We start from the raw sequence: 19,925 nt of genomic DNA, 5'->3' as shown, positions 1-19,925 counted from the left end.
TTAATGAAGTAGCATCAGAATAAATTATAATTACTTAGACATGCCATCCCTTCTTTCCTGCTCATTCAACACTGCCTAATAAATATCTATAATAAATTTTTCATCACCTTTCCCCATTCATTGAAGAGTTTCCTGAATGGATTATGAGAATCATCCAACATGCATCCAACATCCCATTGATAAAATCTAAACACTTTAAACTGACAATCAAAGCTAGTTATGAACTTGTTCCATCTTACTTTTCCAAACTATCATCTTCATTCATACTCCAATCCGGATAGGCTTTGATGAACTGAATTAAAATATGATTATCTTCTTTAAAATGAAGTTAGTCTCCAAGAATGCATTGTGTCTTAAATGCAGAAAAACTTGTATTTATTTTATCACCTTAGCTACCTCAAGTAATAACTTTGATGAATTCATTTTTCACATGGTTGATGATTAATTTTAAGTTCCAATGGTCTTTTTATTATATCTATTTTTGACAGAAAGCTTTCTCATTCTTATATATTTCTATGCCTCAGTAAATTCAGCATGCTCATTTTAATTTAGCTCTTTCTTGATGATACCTGACCATTAGTCTACCTTAGGCAATGGATAAAATATGGTAGACAAAGTACTGGCCCTGGAATCAGATGTAACTCAGTTCAAAACCAGTCTCAGATATTTTCTGTGTGAGCCTGGGCCAGCTGCTTCATCTCTGCCTCTCTTTCTTCAACTGTAAAATATAAGTATTAAAAATATCCACCTAATAGGTCTTGTAAGTATCAAATTATATAGTATTTGTAAAGAGCTTAGCATAGCTTTTGGCAAATAGTAGGTGCTCAATAGATGGCCATTCCCTTTTCTTATCCTATATGAGCGTCAATCATTCCTTACTTCCATAATAATTGATATCCTCATCAGTTATTAGAGTGAATAGAATTCAGTGCTCTTCTCTCTATTAAATTCCCTGGGCTGCTACATACTTCTAGATATTTTTTCTTTTGTTTCTTCTACATTTTACTTTTCTAGTACTCTTTTTCCAGGACTTTGCTTCTTAAGTTTCCCATAATCATTTCTTAGGTGATTTTACTTTCTTCAATCCCTATCACTTACTCTCTTTCCATTTCTGCACTTCCTTACATTAATTTTCTTTTTTCTTTTGGTTGCTTTTTTCATTTCCTTTTTCAGAAGATTCTTCTGAACTTTTCATCACCATCAAGTCATTATTTCCATAATCAGCACAAGCCAATTAATGCAGCTCTGTACAAAATACTTGGGGAGGGGGCTAACTTGTTGTAAAGAGATATTAAATTTTTACCAAATTTTAATAATCCAGAAATTACATGAATAATGTGAGAATCACTAGGAAGGTTTCTATCATTTCTTATAATATACTTCTATCATAGATTGATAAAGACTTCTCTAAAATGTCTTAGAATTACAGTTTTACCATTGCATTTTGATCTTCATTTCACTATTTATTCCTTTCTTTCTTATCCTTTATAACTAATAAAACCTTTCTAAATAAAAATGAGTCCTTTATTTTTCTTCACATCTCTGTAAAGAGTTGAAGGCAGCTGATAGTATACCCATTTCATTGTTGTTCAGAAAGGAGACACTGCAAGTTTAAATGCTTGATAAAGGATTCTTGGAATTCCAAGGGAATTGCTCTTTTGAACAGATTCTGCTACCCTACTATAGTGTGGCCATAGCTAAAGCAGTTGCTATATGTTACTAGGGCAATTTAGTTTTGGAGGCTAAATTAAGATGCCCCTTTGTTTAGATAAATGAATTTAAAGTTTGAAGGTCTAGCTCCCATTCCAGAAGTTTGACAAGGCTCTGCTTTGTTTAAAAGATGTTTGAGAGAATAAGGGACAGATAATCCAAAACTAATGGAGTGATAAAGACTTGCAACTTTATGAGAACCATTTAGCCAAACAGAACCCACTCATGTCAATGTCAATGACTAGCAAAAAACAGAAGGGAAAAAGGGTATCTTGAAAGCTCTTCTAATCTTAGTTTGGCCTGATTGGCCATCCTCACCATTGGTGAGTCTCGAGGGTTTAATTATGGTTGGTTGTTCTTGGCTGCCCGTTTTATGCCATGCACTGCTGGATTGTTGATTTCCTGACTCTAAACTTCTATTCCTTGTGTCTCCTTTCAAAAATTACATGCAGAGCAAAATTGCCTTATTATACTAACTGCCTCCCTTCCTGAAATAAAATGCATTACCTAAAACTTTGAATACTTTAATTTATAAAAGGTAAATGTTTTACATATATATGTATATATATTTACATATATATCACTAATTACATTAATTTTTAACTTTTTTTAAGTGGATCTCTGACTTTGTTGGCAGACAGCTTTACTAGCAATGAACTTATCTTTCAATGTACATTAGCATCTTCTTTATAATTTAAATTCTCAAGACCCTAAATAACTTTAAGTCTCTAAGTGGTTTCCCCAGTGATTTTCCACCAGTAAATGTGAAAGACAAGACTTGAACCCAGTTCTTTTTGACTCAAAAGACTGCTTTCATTTCACTGTCAGTCTGCCTAACTGCTGACATTTGTGTAATCCTTTAAGATTTACAAAGTACTTCATTTAAATGATCTCATTTGGTCCTTCTAACAGCTCTGTGGAGTAGATATTAGAAATATACTAATGGATCTGTGAAACTACTTAAGATTTGAATCTATCCATGGCCTGCTCATATTGTGTGCTATTTCTTGAGTCTTCTGGTAAGTTCACCACAAGAGGCTGCTCCTTGCCCCCTTAGAAGGGCTGTTCGTGTGTTCTGTTGTCTCCAAGATTCCAAAGGCATAATGGTTATTAAGTAGGTATAAGAGGAGATCCATACAGGAAATGGCACAATTGTGAAAGATTTGAAGGATCTACTTACATACACACTCTCTCTCTTTCTGTCTCTGTCCCTCTCTTTTTCTCTCTGTGTCTCTCTCTCTTTGTCTCAGTCTGTCTCTGTCTCTGTCTCTGTCTCTCTTTCCATCTCTTCCTGTCTCTTTCTTCTTTCTGTCTCTCTCTATGACTCTCTGCCTCTGTGGTGGTCTCCTCCTCCTCCTCCTCCTCCTCCTCCTCCTCCTCCTCCTCCTCTTCCTCCTCCTCCTCCTCCTCCTCCTCCTCTTCTTCTTCTTCTTCTTCTTTCCATCTTTCTGTCTGTCTTTGTCTCTCTGCCTCTCTGTTTCTGTCTCTATCTCTTCCTCTCTCTCTTTGTCTTTCCATCTCTCTTTATCTCTCTCCTCTTTCTGTTTCTCTCTGTCTCTCTTTGTGTCTGTCTCTGTCTTTGTCTCTATTTCTGTCTGTCTCTATCTCTCCTCATTCTATCTCTCTCTGTCTCTGTTTCTCTGTCTCTCTCTCAGACATACCTATACACACACACACACACACACACACACACACACACAAGAATAACAGTAACTCCTGACATATTCATCCTGTCCTATCTACATAAAATATGTAAGGAGAAACTAAATATAGATCAAAGTCATTCTTAATGAAGGTATTAGTAAGGAACTTCAAAAGCAGTGATGGACAAATAGACCATATTTTAATTATTGTATAATTGACTGAAAATATAGGAAATGCAAGAGAATCCCTCTGTTATTGTTGATCATAAGAAATCATTTGATTCAATATGGTTTTTATACAGCTATAAAAAATCCTTTCCTATATGGTTTCACTCATTCATCTATCAAAATTAATCAAGACTTTTTGAAAAATATATAACAGAAAAATTCTTGAGATCATTCATATTAAGTTAAATATAAAAGAGAGATGTATTGGTTGTCTCACCACCAAATAAAAAAAGCAAATATATTAAATGTATCCTTTTCAGACAATAATGCATTAAAATTATATTCAATAAAGGTCTGTGGAAACATAGATTAAAAATTAATTGGAAACTAAATATTCTAATCCTAAAGAACAAGTGGATCAAATAACAAATCATAAAAACAATAAAAAATTTCATTAAAGAGAATGGCAACAATAAGACAGCATGCCAAAATATATGGGATAAGAAAAGCAGTATTTTTATAGAAATCTGTACTGAAGGGAAATATTGAATTTCTTAAAGTAAATATACTCAAAGCAAAAAGGAGTGGAAATGCCCAAGAGCAATGGGGAAAATTTCCATGAGATAAAATATTTCAGTTCAAGTTTTTTGTTTGTTTGTTTGTTTGTTTTTGATGGATTTTTTTTTTATTTTAAAAAAATTATACACCATACTGTAAAAACCGCGTATTTTAAAATCAGCCGGAGTCAGGAATTCAGGTTAGGGGAAAATCCTCACTCTTTATTCTTAGTGAAGAAAGATAGGAGGTGGAAGAGAATGGGCAATAGCAATGTGTGCAGCTGAGTCAAGAAGCTAGCTAGACCAGCAGCCACACGACCAGCAGCTACCAGCATAGAACCCAGGCCCAATCTCTCCCAGCCTCTCTTCCTGTCTCTCTCTGCCTCCACCCACCAAAATCGTCATTTCCTATACAACATATCAGGACTTGCACAGAGAGTGGTTGGGGGCCATTCTTTATCCAATCATGTATATTAATAGAGTATAGTCCAATTATTATTTAGCCTCATGTGCTTGGGACCTCAGTGCATCAACTCAAGCCTCAGTCCATTACACTATACTGCTATAGTTTTATTTTTTAATATGATTCTAGAGATTCTATCATTTAAAACTCACAAACTCACAGCTTCAATAGTTTGAATTGGATTTAAAAATAAAATAAACAATTAAAAATTAGAAACCTCAATGATTATTCAAGTTGAATGCTTCACCTTTGTCTTTGTATGAGTATTGGAGGAATAGTTCACTCAGTACTTATATGAAAAAAAAGGAATATGGATATCATAAATCCATAGTACTGGACTACTGAACATAATACCATTTCCTTTCTGCGACTATATCTAATGTATAAATGTGTATGTTACAAAAATAGTTCTAGTTAAGTGTTCTTTCCAAAATCATAAGAAAATTTTACAGTAATTAAAAAATTTGTACTCTGAATTATGAATAAGGAAGATGGTAATCAGAGAAATAAAATGTTACCATGGATTCTCCTCTTCCCTACTCAGACCCTGTCTATTACCTTTTTGTGTGGTGCAACATTTAGAGAAAAAATTTTCCTCTAAATCATGGGTTTTTAACTTATTTTGTTTGCTATGGCTCTCTTTAGCAGTCGGTAAGCCTAAAGACCCTTATTCAAAATATTTTAAATGCATAAAGTAAAATGAATTAGATTACAAGGAAAACAATTGTATCGAAATAAATTTCCATCCAAGTTCATGGACCCTCTCAAATATACTAACTAGCCCTTTAGGGGCTTATAGACCCCACATTAAGAAGCTTTGGTTTTTTCATCTTTTTCTGTTTTTTAATAGCTTTTCAAATATTTGTAAATATTTTTTTCAAATTTATGCAAAAATAGTTTTCACTGCTCATCTTTGCAAAACCTTAAGTTCCAAACTTTTCTCTCTTCCTTTCCTTCACCTCTTCTCATAGACAGCAAGCAATCCAGTTTAAGTTAAAGATGTACAGTTCTTCTAAACATGTTTCCATATTTGTCATGCTGCAGAAGAAAAATCAGATCAAAAATTAAAAGAAAAAAATCATGCAAACAAACAAAAAAAGAGAAAATATAATGCTTTGATCCACATTCAACCTCTATAGTTCTTTCTCTGGATACATATGGCTCTTTCCATGACAAGTCTATTTGAATTGTCTTGTATCATCTCTGTTGAAAAAAGCCAATCCATTACAGTTGAACGTCATAAAAAATGGTCATTGCAATGTACAATGTTCTCTTGATTCTACTCATTTCACTTAGCATCAGTTCATGCAAGTCTTTGTAGACTTTTCTGAAATAACCCTGCTCATCATTTCTTACAGAACAATAATATTCCATTATATTCATATATCATAACTTATTCAGCCATTCTCCAACTGATTGCATCCACTCCATTTCCAGTACCTTGCTACAACAAAAAGAGATGCTACAAACATTTTTGATGATATTTTTAATGATCTCTTTTTAATTCTAGATCAAAGAGTATGCATAATTTGATAGTCCTTGAGCATAATTTCAAATTTAAGAAACTATGTCTTAAAGTATAATAATAATGGTTCCCACTGTAGCTTAAAGTCATTCCCTATTTTTTGGCATACAACAAAATGAAAAGGATTCTCAAAAAATATTTTGTCCTTTTGAATACCTCTTATTTCATTTGAATCTTTTATAATATTGAGTTTAAATAACCCTAATTTTTTTTTGCTTCTCCTTATAAGTTGATTTTTCAAACTGTTAAATCATTTTTTATTTTTACTTACCATATTTTCTCCAGATTTCATAACATAAGAATCATTTCTACTCTTCAGAAACCTCCCGTGTGCAAACCATTGTATTCAGAGCTGGGTGAAATAAAACATTTAAATAAAACATAATTCCTACCTTAATGGAATTTGCTGTCAATACTATAAGTGATAAAGACATACAGAAGATGAGCAAAAGATTGCAGGAAATTTGAGGAAGAAAAGAAATCACAAAAAGAAACATTTAAATTTAAAGTATTTGGCTTTGAGCTTATTTTTAAGCTATGACCATTGCTCTCTCATGTACAGAAATATATCCCAACATGTCCCAACATATTTTGAATTCTGATACTCAACTCTGCCTTTTCAGTCTGATGACTCATATTTCTTCCAAATTAATGAGATCAACATTGAGAAAATGAAGGGAAAACAGAAGAGAACTTAGGTGATGTCTTTATTTAGAAGGTGATGAAAAAGATCCAGAGAAAGGAGCCAAGAGGGAATATGAAAAGTGGTCTGATTTTATGAACCAACTAGTTTAGATAGGTCATAGGCATTTAGGATTTTTTTCAATAGGAATACTATATTTATATGTTTAAACTAAAGGACAGTAACTTTATTTAAATGAACAAATGAATGTTAATTAAAATGTTCTATATTAAATGTCATTTTTTTTCCTCTAAGGCAATTGGGGTTAAGTGACTTGTCCATGGTCACACAGCTAGGAAGTGTTAACTGTCTGAGGTCTGATTTGAATTCAGGTCCTCCTAACTTCAGGGCTGGTGCTCTAACCCCTGCACCACCTAGCTGCCCCTATTAAATAAGTATTTAAATTAAGCTTACATAGCAGATCACCAAAAGAGTCCTATAAATAATTTGGAGAAGTATAGCTCACAGGAGAGATAAAATGTCTTCCTCTAAATAAAGAGAAACATGAGAAATCTAATAAGAATCGACATCATGCATGAGTAGGAAACCGAAATTGGCAAGCAACCACCAAAAAAAGCCCCAATGACGACAACAACAACAACAAAAAAACTTTAACTGAATCTGAAAATTCCAGGAGCTGTGAAGGAAATTGACATGTGTCATCATGATTTGCTTTTATATATTTACAGTAAGATGCACAGAAAGCAGAAAAATATGTGGAAAATAACCATTGTGCCTGACTAACTGATTTAATAAATTGGCTGTTGAAATGCCAAAGTATATATGCACAAATTCCACCTAATTTTGTAAAACTAAAATTGACTTAACTGAGATAACTTTTTACCAACTACTAGAATTATTTCTGGGTTGACAATATGACTGCTCATTTCTCCTTAAATGAAGGTAATTTTCCCCCTATGAAGGTAATTTTGAACAAGTGCAGATCAGACAAAAATGATTCAAAAACATTAATAAAATTAATAATGAATGTAATTCAAGTCTGATTATAAAATAAAACAATAAAGTCAGGATCTTGTTGATTATATATTTGAAAAACATTTTCTCAAGAATTTTGAATTGAAACCATAATACAGGAGTTCTTTAAAAAAAATTCAAATTGATAAGTTGTTGAGCAACTCTTCTGGCAGACATTTAGTAAGTGCCTATGTGGGTAAAAAGAGATACAAAGACAAATAAAACAGCCTGGTGTAGTCACCCTTTAATAAGGAACAGTAGATATGTAACACAAATTCCTGTATCATAAAACATTTCTCTTAAGGTTTTAAGAGAGTCATAAATGAGATGCATTGGGAATTAGGAGGACAGAGATCAATTTCAGGTAGGGAAATCAAGAAAACATTCATGAAAAATGTGACAACTGAACTGAATCTTTCAAGATGGGTAGTATTTCTTCAGAATGAGATGATAAAGACAGGGTATGGAAAGTCTAGGAAATAATGTGAGTAAAAGTAAAGAGATAGTAAAGTATCTAATGTTTTGGGGGGACAGTTAATACTACAGTTTTACTGAATTGTAAAATATAGAAGTCTAAAACTGTCCTTAGAATTCATTATATATATATATACCCCACTCATTTTACAGAGGCAAATTAAGTAGCTTGCCAAAGACAATAAGTTAAGAGAGACTCTGGAGCACAAAGCTAAGTCATTTGACTCTTGAGAGATATACTTCTTAATTTCACTTTTCCAAATGGAGAAAAGTATTGGGAGATAAAATTGTAAAGGTAGAGGAGTATCATACTGTGGAAAGCCTAGAATAGAAATCAAAGAAATTTAGACTTTCTTCATTAGAGAATGGAGAGAGATTGATGGTCATTGTGTATTCTGAGTGATATGACCAGAGTAGTTCATTAGCATGAATAGTTTACAATTTGTAGGATGTATAGAATGTAGAGACTGAACATATTGGAAGACTGATTTAGACACTATTGCTCAGTTGAGATTAAAATGTGTCCCAACATTAGTTGATGGCAATAGTCTGGAGTCAAAGAATCAGGATTCTAATATCACTTCTGATGCTTTGTTGCATGAATGAACTTGGACAAGTTAACCTCTCTAACTCATTTTCTTCATCTGTAAAACAAGAGAGCTGAATTAAATGGCTTAAGAATTCCCTTCCTCTTCTAGCACTACAATTCATAGAAGATAACAAGATAGGTTTGAGGTATATGAGGATAGAACTCATAAGATTTGAAAACATTGGGTGAAGAAGTAAAGATAAGGTAGGGATGTTAATATGTTTGATAGAAGGGTGTTGACACTAAGAGGAATGTGAGAGTAAAGAGAAGGAACAGGTTAGGAGAGGAGAGGAAAATGAATTTGATTATGGGTATGATCTTTTTAAAATATTAGCAGCAGATGGAGCTGTCCAATATGGGACTGGGGATTTGGAATTTAGCATTTGGGTTATGTTTGGATATATAAATTTGGAGATCACCCTGAGTAGAGATAATAGATAAAGAATGGGAGACAATATATAGGGGAAAGGTCTAAGATAGATTTTTTTTTGGGGGGGGAGGGGGTGATTAATGCATTAGAGGAATGGAAGGAAGGAAGACAATAAATATAAAGGAGAATTAAGAAATGTAGGAGAAATAAAAGTATGATATCACAAAGTCAATGAAATATAGCTTTAAAAAAAGAATGGTTGTTTTCAGTGGCATCAAAGGCTTTACACAGGAATCATAGAGGATAATAAAGATAAAGCAACTGATTAGTGATGAGGATGCCAATGATGATCTTTGAGAGATCAGTTTCCTTTTACTGAAGAAAATCAAATTTCAAAGAAGGAAAGAGTGATTGTGTGGTGAGGAAAGTAGTAAGAGCAAATATTCTTTTCAGAAAGTTGGAAGTAGAAGGGAAGAAATAAATACAATGATACGTGTGAATTTAAAAGTTTGAGGTAAGGTGTGTTTTGTTTGGAGCGCCTCTTATTTAGATTATTCACCAATATCCTTTTCATTGAATTTGGAGGAAAGGAATGAGTATAAATATTCAGAAAAAAACAGATTATTTCTGGGATCTAAAACTTATGTAGACAGCACCAAGATAACAAGTAACTTTTATTCTTAGCAAGGAGAGGTACCTTTTCTCTCTGAAAGAAGAAAGGGGGGGGAAAATCTAAATAAAGATATTGAAAAGTTTTAAAGAGGAAAGGAAGGGAATTGAAATGTAATATGTTACTTTCTCAATTAAATAGATTATCTGTGGAAAGGGATAGTGTCTGGGATTTGAAAATGGAGGAGGAAGAGAGTAAGCAGTGTGCAGAATAGGACCGGGATTTTAAAAGAAAAGGCCTGTGAAGTAGCAGTAAAAGTCCAACTTAGATTAACTAGTATAAACTTTTGTCCCTTAATTCATTTCAGTGATACTAGGAAATGGCATTTTATCCCAAAGGGCTTATTATTCCTTTGTAGTTGGAAATATACATTTGTAATGTCTAAAACGTCTGTAGGTTCCTATGGTGCTCCAGGAGACACCAAAAAATAAGATTCCATTCTTGAGAGCCTTTGTCTTATATAGAAAATGTAGTATTGCTATTATGTACATATATATGAGTATGTATGTTTGAATGAATAGATATAGATATGTATGGGATATATATACAAAAAACTTGCTCAGATCAATTTTGATACTTTAAATTAGCAAAAAGTACAGAGAACTAAAGAATGATTTGGATTGTATGTTCATTAAAATGTTAATAATTGTCTATTTATGAAGTACTTTTTGCCCAAGAGTAAAGTTCATATACATACATGATTTTCTGTCATTATAGATCTCACAATAGGGATTCCTGTTGAATTTAGTGCTTGATATAACTATCAAGCATTCCATCATTAGAATAATGCTTTAAGATAACATACCAAGTTCCAGTCTCCTACAATGTTATTGTAACAAGGGTGAAGTGCTTCTAAAATTTATCTCATATGGCAATCAACGTGGATTGCCAAATCTCCAGTGTACACTGGAGTCACAAGAGACAGCTATTTAAAAAAAAAAAAGGAATCTGATATTATTTAGCTGGTATTGTTAGATTTACTGGGTATTTTTATATGTTTATAAATATATGCTTTCTAAAACATAATAGCTAGTTTTTGGTAATAAGGTTGTACATTTAAAAATATCAAATTCAAGACAGTAATAGTGTAGTAATAATAAGTATTATGTTTTATATCATGGAATGCATACCATTCTTAAATCTACCAACACTTTAATATGTTATTTTAAATTCTGTAAACTCTGTTCAGAAACCTCAAATGAATATTCCAATGGCTTCGTACAGATTTGGACTATAGGACTGGGAGAGTTCAGCCATATTCTAGTGTAGAAGCTATCTCACTGGAGCCTGTTATGGTTTTGATAAAACACAGAACATTAATGGTAGAAACTATGTATAAATTTAGCTTGAGTCTCTTCCAAATACTGTCTGAGGACTCAACACTGCTCCTAGATCTGTGTATGCATGACCTCTGTACTCATCATGATACACCATCACTAAAAGCATTCATCCAGTTACTATTTTTTGCTGAACAATAGAATAATTCATCTGATTTCTCAAATCAGACTTCATACTTGCTAAACAAATTTTTTTTTCATTTAAAATGTTTATGGTTTATGGTAAAAAAAAATTCCTAAGCTATTTCATTTTATTAATTAAATTTTTACTGAATTAAAATTTGTATTATTAGATTTTGCTCACTGTCTAGCATGTTAATACCCCTTTTCTTCATGCTGTCACACATGTTAGTTCTCCTATAAAACTCTGTTTATTGAGCTTACATTCACTAAACCCTCAAAATCCTTTTTAATTATTGTTTTGTTTTTACATTATAATCATTTCCTGATACATCCCTCCCATTTTTCTTACCAATCCATTTAACTCTCTGTAATAAAGAATAATAATGAAAGAGGAAAGTTTACCAAAAACTTTATCTTACTTCTTGGATAAATCACAGAGAGGCATTTTCTCATATAGCTTTCATATTATAACTTTCCATATACATTAGATTAGTCACTTTTTATGCTCTTTGCTTGCTCTTTTTACTTTACTCTGTATCAAATTGTACTTTCCATTTTCTTCTGAATCCTTCATATTTTCTCTTTATTGTACAATAATATTCTATTATATTTTTGAACTACATTGTCTAACTGGTAAGTATCTTCTTTGTTTTTAGTGCTTTGTGACTACAAAAGATGTACTTGTGCTTTTAAGAATTTGTTCAATAAAAAACAACAAATGTACACTTATTTGTATTTGATATTTTTATGTCTGATCCCTTTCACATATCTGTATGTATGAATATGTGTTTATATGTCATTAAAATTTATATATTATAAAATATAGTTATTTATTATAAGTTTACATATTAATATAAATTTATCACATAAACATTTCTATATAATATATATATACATATGCATACAAATGTGTTTCTTTTAATATATGATCACATATGCTTGTATGTATACACATATACATATATACATACACACATACGTGCGTACACACACATTTAACCTAACAACTGGATCTCTGAGTCAGTGGGTATAGATATCAGTCATATTTAAAATGTAATTCCAAGTTGATTTGCAGAATGATTTCCCAGACCTTTTTCACATGAACTGTCTACTCTATCACTTAATAAAAGACTCAGTGTGAATAGTCTGGTGATAAAATGTAATTTTTTCATTATTTAGAAAAAGTAATAAGCATTTATTGAGTGCATGACATTCTTAATGCACTTATACTTTATCAACTTCCTACACATTCATTGATCTAGAATAAATCATTGCAAGTCATTCCATTCCTCATCCTATTCATGTAACGTTGATTTTTTTTTAACTTAGATACAGAACTTCTTATGTTTCCATATTATACTTATACCTATTGTGTAACATAAGTTTCTAAATTTAGATCTACAGGGTACATTAAAGATTATCAAGTTCAATCCCCACATTTTATAGATAAGGAAATTGGAATGTAGGGGAAACAAGTAATTGACCAAAGACAACCAGGTGACAAATAGCAGAGTCAAGATTTGAACCCAAGATTTCTTATTCAAAAGCCCTCTTCATTTCAACAATACCTACTTTGACCTACTGAGAGAAAAATGTAAAGGAATAAGCATTAACTAAGGGCCACTGTGTGCCAGGAAATGTGCTAAATGTTTTAGAAATATTTTATCATTTGATCTTTGAAATATTCCTGATAATAGTTACTGTTATTATACACATTTTACAGTTGAGGAAGCTGAGGCAAACATATGTGAAATGACTTTCCCCGGATCACACTGCTAGTAAATGTCTGAGGTGGGACTTCAACTCAGATTCTCCTAACTCCAGGGCCAAGGCTCTATCCCCTTTTGGCATCTTCTCTAATTCTCCTTCAATGATTCTGTGTATTACTGATTCTTTCTGGCTGTACATCAGTTTCAACTATGTCAACTATGTCATTTTTTAAGTCACTGAAAAAAAAAGTTTTGAACACAATAAATTCAATGATGGATTCTGGGACAACTTCTCTCAAAACTGGTATTAATGGTTGTGCTTTGAGTACCATAATTCAGCTAGCATTGAATCTACTCTTCAATCAATTGGTGTACGTCTTTTCTACAAAGATCCCATAAGACACTTTGTCATAGGGCTTACTGAAATATTGATAAACTACTTCTAATATCTCCTGATCTACCACTCCAATACCTCTACTAAGGAGAAAAGAAAATAATATAATCTATTCTTCGTGGTATGATTCCTCAATCTATTTTAGTCCTTTACATTATCTTATTTCCTTCATCTTTCTCTGGTAACTTATTGTTATACTATTTTTATTCTCTGTATATTTTCACATTCATATTTTACCTCCTTTTTTCATTTTTCCTTTTGTATTCTTGGCATAATTTTCTCATTTATTATCTATCCCCTTGCATAACTTTTTTCATATATATATACATATATATATATATCTTATCAGTATCCTTTATATAACCAGAGAATTTCAAAGCTGCAAAGTTTCTCAAAAGTCATTTAGTTCAATGTGAAGTATGTCACCCTTACACCCTCCCCCCCAAAAAAAAAATTATTATCTAGTCTTTTCTGGAAAAATTCCAGTGATAAGAAACTCTCTCACAATCTCTCCTGCTCTAAAAATCTTGATTAATGGGAAAATGTCTTAGCAAATTCTATATACTTTTTTAACATTTTAGTAGCATGTGTATTATGCATTGCCACGGGGTTTTGATCATATTAGCCTTAAGGAAACTCTAATATTTTGACCATGACATGTCCTTTTTAATTTATATATGTATCTATAAACTCTCTCTCTCTCTAATATATATTATATATATATATATGCTATCTAAATCTATATATGCTATAGATATGTGTATATGTTTAAAATATATATGTATAGGTATGCATATATATATTCCCTATGTATATGTGTTTATACAATACACATATGTGAATATATATATATATATATATATATATATATATATATATATTTGGGTATGTATCTATGCACACACAGCACATTTTTGTTATCTTTACCAGTTAAGAAGACTATTGATAAGATGGGAAACTTCAAAGGAAAACAGAAGGAAAATTAAGGACTTTAAATCATGTTATATGGGAATCGGTTAAAAGGACTAGAGATATTCATTCTGCAGAAAAGAAGTCTCAAGAGAACTATAACAGCTGTTGTTAAGTATTTAAAAGATCACATGGAAGAGAGACTACACCTGATCTGTTTGGTCCTGATAACATAACTAACAGGAGGTAAATTGCAGAATAGTCAATTTAGGCTCAAAGTGAGGAACAATTTCTTAACAGTTATTGCTATTCTAAAGTGGAATAATAGGCTACTTTGGGTTAGAAGTGAGTCCTCTCTCACTGGGGAGGCTTCTCAAACAAGTATTGCAAGGTGTTTTTAAGAATATAGTTGAAAAGGGTCCTCATAGGTTAAATTAAATTACTCGGGAAATACTATCTACCCCTCATATTCTATGTTTCAGATGGGGGAATTAGTGGAAATATATATGGTATAAATGAGTTCTAGAGATGTAAATGAAAGGAAAATATTAAAATGGTAGAAAGTTATAAAAATGTCTTAGGGATATTTAAATTTTAAGCAAAAATAAAATATAGGGTGAACAAAGAACATTTGGGAGATATAGAATGAATACTATTACTAAGAAATGGGAAAAAGGGAAGTACTGTTCTAAAGGAATGATAGGATCAGAACAGGAAAAGAAAACATAGAATGAATAAAGAAAAGCAGTGTTAGAAACTTAAAGGAGAAAATGTGAAAAGAAATAAAGAGTGGAATAAGGAAATGAGTCCATGGCAAGAGGATCAATATCTTCCATTTTCACATTGTAATTTCCTGAGTTCTATCATCTCATTTGGTTTATAATTTGTTCATGAAAACCACATAGTTCCCATTCTCCAGTTCTTTTACTATAAAGGAATGAATAAAGTACAGACAGTAATATAACAATGCAATGTGATGTAGAATACTCTACTGAAGGAACCTTGGTTGTTGTTTATAAAGGGTATGTAAAGATAACAAATAGGGACTATATTTCTCTTTTCTCAATTCCTATTTCTTTGTAATCTCTCCCCTCTGCTATCACTTCTATTTTCTTTTTTTAATTTATTTTATACTATTTATTAATCCCTTTTGTTTTTATGTCACAGTCGTTTATTGATGTAGTGCCTTTCTACTGCTCTACTGCTAGAATTAAAAACTGTTTTAATAATGAAAAATAAATAACCAAAACCAATTGTTTATAATTATAAATGACCTTTACCATGCCATACTGACTCCTGTTTCTCTAAAGATAAAAAGGAATATGTTTTATCATCTGTTTGATAACTATTACTTATGTTATTGCAGTTTTTAAAATATGATTTTCATTTAGAAATCTTTCAAAGTTTCTCTGAGTTCATTTAAGTCATGATTTTTTGCTAAATGATTGTAATCCATTTTTTTCATATATCACATATCCATACAGCATATAATTATTCAACTATTCCTCACCCAGTGTGAACCTTATTTCCAGTTCTTTGTTTTCAAAACTCCACTACTATTAAGATTTTTATATAATTTAAATATTTCTATCTCCAATCTTCATTAGATCCCATAATTAGCTCAGAAATCTCTAGGTTAAAGGTATACACATTTTAGTTACTTTTTTTGGTAATTCCAAAGTGTTTTTCAAAAATTTATCCTTCATAATTTCTCAATATGTCTATACTTCCCATAGGCTCTTAACATTGGATGCTTCTGTTTTTGTGATTTTTGCTGTTTTCTCTTATTACTTTAGAATGATTAGAATTATTTTAATGATAATATAATTATTTTAATTGGTAATTTTCTAATTAGTGATTCTAAATATTACTTTGCAATTCTTTATATTCTTTTACTACTTATCTATTAAGAAATAACTCTTGAATGTGTGTGTATAAATACCTATTTATCATGAGTACACATACATCTTTGTCACTATTATATGATGTAAACTTTTCTCCTCACTTTATGATTTCTTTTCTCATTCTATATGTGTTTTTAAATGTTATATATTCAAAATTATCATTTTATCTTTTATGATCACTTCTAGCTTTTGTTTGATTAAAGATTCAATCCCTTAGTCATGAAAGGTACCTTCTTCCATACTGTAGTGATGTTTATGATATATCACTTTATACAGATCAAATAACCATTTGGAGTTCCCACCCATTTTCCCATTCCTGTAAGGACTTCCAAAATATATACCTTTCATTTTAATCATAGTTCCTTTCCTTTCCTTTTTTTTCCTTTCCTTTCTCATTCCTTCAATCTTTATAAATGTCTTTTTCTTGGCATTTTAATATAACGTATGCAAAACTAAGACAATGGAAAAGTTTAACTAGAAATTTAGAGAACAAATGTTAGAACCATAAATTCATGTAGAGAAAGTTGAGAGGGAACTAGAAGGCTTTATCTAGATCAGTTTTATAAATTTTATAATTTTATAAAAAGGAAACTAAGACCCAAAGATACTAGTTGAATTTCTAGACTCTCACTTGTTATAATGTGGATTGAATGAGAAAATAGAAATTTTAGAAAAAAGAAATGTGAGAATATACAGCGTATTTGCTCTTTCTTTTAACAAAATAAAGATGGGAACTATGGCGAGACTCCTATTTATAGTCAAACAATGGCTGAAAATCTAGTATTATGCCAGAAATATCATTGCCAGTGTAATCAGAATCCCTCAGACCACCACTCTACTTCCTTTATATTGACTGTAGATCAATACATATCAATTGTTACAAATCCAAGAGTTTTTCTTTTACCAAAGGCTATAAAGATAATCAATGTGTAGAACATTAGACCTACGTCCTAATTGATAGAGACTCACAATCTCACACAGTTGGACTTTAGGAGGCAGTATATCAAAGCAACAGGGCAGGAAGTTCCTAAATCATTTAGGCTTATGAAAGTTCCAAATCAACAATTCACAACAGTTTATTAAATGATGTCCTAGCCCAAAATAGAGATGAGCAGCTTGTTCAAACCATGAGTATCAGAAAATATGCCTGCTGCTGGTTCTCATAAATTATTTGCCTTTACTGATAGTAGAAGGAGGGATGACTTGACATGTCATGAGTGGATTATTATCTGATTTGTCTACATGGCTGTAACTGGTATCCACAATCAATTTGTAAAATAAAAGTAGAAATAAGGAAATAATAACAAAATGGGATTGAAAAAGCTTTGGGAAAGTTGTGGTTGGAGGCACTGAAGAGAACTCTAGGCTTGGAATCAGGAAGACCTGAGTTCAAACCTGACTTTAAATATTTATAAATTGAATAACCCTTGGCAATTCACTTACTGTATTTGCCTCAGTTTCCCTGCTGTAAATTAAGGATAATAACAGCAGTGACCTTCTTGGTTGTTGAAAAGATCAAGTGAGACTTTGGAAGAGAGTAAATTAAAAGAGGTTAGTAAAAGAAAAAAAAAAGAGTACTAAAGCTGAGTCCTGTAGTCTGTGAATAAGATGAAGGGCTAAAGAAGAATGAAAGAAGTAAAAGAATGGAGAATTTAAAACAGAAGGAATGAAAGGAGATGTCTTAGACTATAGAAGGAAGGAAATATCACTGGATTGCAGTCCCACCACACCGAGTTGTGTGTTTTTAATAAGAAATATAACTCTTACAATGATTTAGAGACTGCTTCCTCCTTAACAATATTCTTCCATGTATAATATCTTGCCTCAGGAAAAGGAAAATAGATACTCCAAGGGACAACCAGCACTAGAAAGGGTAAAAGAACAAAGACTCAATGATTATATCCCATGAGATTAGGACTATATCAAAATATATAAAGCAAAACAAATAAATGGAACAGAAGATGACTACAAGGATTAAAATAGAAGCTGAGTGATCCCAATAAGAAGTACCAATTAAAAATAATAAAAGATACAAATTGAGGAAATACCTACTTACCTACCATAACTATATATGAATATTAATGGTTTAAGCAATCCAAAAGAAGCCAAAAAAGTGACACATCACATAAGGAAAAAAAAATAACTCAAAATCTGTTTCTTATAAGAAACACATCTAAAATGCAAAGATAAACATAGAATAAGTATGAGAGACTTGATTTTACTCTAGATCAGATGGATATAAAAAAGCAAAAGAATCATACTATTAGACTATAAGTAAAAATTTGCAACATAAACAAACAAGGAAATTACATTATATAAAAAATAAAAAACATCCCAAACCACTCAATTATTTTAATAGATACTGAGAAAGCCTTTGCCAAAGTACAACATACACTGATGCTAAAAAAAAAATACTATACAAGCATAGACACAGAGAGATCTCTATTTTAATGATATAAAGTTACAAAAAGCAAATATGACCATTAAATGTAATAAGAAAACAACAGAAATGTTCTCAGTAAATACAGGAGTAAATTGAGGGTGCCTTCTTTTGCCAACATTATTTGATATTTTTACTAACAATAATAATTGTAACAATATTACAAGAGCAAGAAACTAATGCTATAAAGGAAGATCAACTAAAAACAAAATTACCCATATTCACAAATGACATTGTGGCTTAATTAGAAAATCCTATAGAATCAGCATAGAAACTGATTGATTCAATAGTTTAAGCAAAGTTTCAGGCAAAAAAGTAAACCCACAAAAATCAACATTTTAAAATGACAATAGCAAAATTGATGAGGCAATAATAGAATGGAGAGTCCCATTGAAAAATAGTTTAAAAATGCACCAAAATTTTTGGAGCCAATCTACAAAAGTATATTTCATACTTGCATAGATTTAAATACAAAAATCTTCTTAAAGAAATGAAGAAAACCTTAAAACTTAAAGATAGTCAATGCTTATGATTTGGTTATACTACTACAAGGAAACTAATGCTTTAAAAGTAAATTTACATTCTAGTGCTATATCATACTTTGAAAAAATACTTTTAAAAGCTAAACTGAAATATAAAATTATTTAAGAATACAAAACATCTATGCTATCAAGGGAAATAATTGGGAAAAGGGAGAATGAATTTCTTACATGGCTACTTGCTCCTGGACATTATCATTATCTCCAGAAATCTATCTTTCTATAAAATTACATCATCATCTTTGAAACTTACACTTGTTGAAATGATGACTACCTCCAAAAATATAGACTTCCCAGACTAACAGAGGAGGAGGTAAATTGCTTGAATAGTCCCATTTCAGAAAAAGAAATAGAACAGGCAATTAAACAACTCCCTAAGAAAAAATCCCCAGGACCAGATGGATTTACATCTGAATTTTACCAAACATTTAAAGAACAATTGGCCCCAATGCTATATAAATTATTTGAAAAAATAGGGACTGAAGGAGTCCTACCAAACTCCTTTTACGACACAGACATGGTACTGATACCTAAACCAGGTAGGCTGAAAACAGAGAAAGAAAATTATAGACCAATCTCTCTAATGAATATCGATGCTAAAATCTTAAATAAAATATTAGCAAAAAGATTACAGAAAATCATCCCCAGGATAATACACTATGATCAAGTAGGATTTATACCAGGAATGCAGGGCTGGTTCAATATTAGGAAAACTATCAATATAATTGGCCATGTTAATAACCA

At 31.4% G+C, this 19,925-nt stretch overlaps 1 protein-coding gene and 1 long non-coding RNA gene across 2 annotated transcripts in view; one reads left to right on the top strand and one right to left on the bottom strand.

Annotated features, from left to right (window-relative positions):
- Positions 1-19,925, top strand: part of ADAMTSL1 (ADAMTS like 1) — a 1,023,200-nt gene that overhangs the window by 503,940 nt on the left and 499,335 nt on the right. The gene's annotated exons all lie outside the window — the stretch shown is intronic.
- On the bottom strand, positions 5,543-18,069 carry LOC116422609. Its single transcript, XR_004233252.1, has 3 exons — positions 17,970-18,069; positions 6,338-6,418; positions 5,543-5,579 (listed from the first exon to the last, which is right to left on the bottom strand). It is a non-coding gene; the product is annotated as an uncharacterized LOC116422609 (long non-coding RNA).

This window comes from Sarcophilus harrisii, chromosome 1 (assembly GCF_902635505.1).
Source record: "Sarcophilus harrisii chromosome 1, mSarHar1.11, whole genome shotgun sequence".
Taxonomy (NCBI): Eukaryota; Metazoa; Chordata; class Mammalia; order Dasyuromorphia; family Dasyuridae; genus Sarcophilus; species Sarcophilus harrisii.
This window is presented reverse-complemented; position numbering and strand designations above follow the sequence as displayed.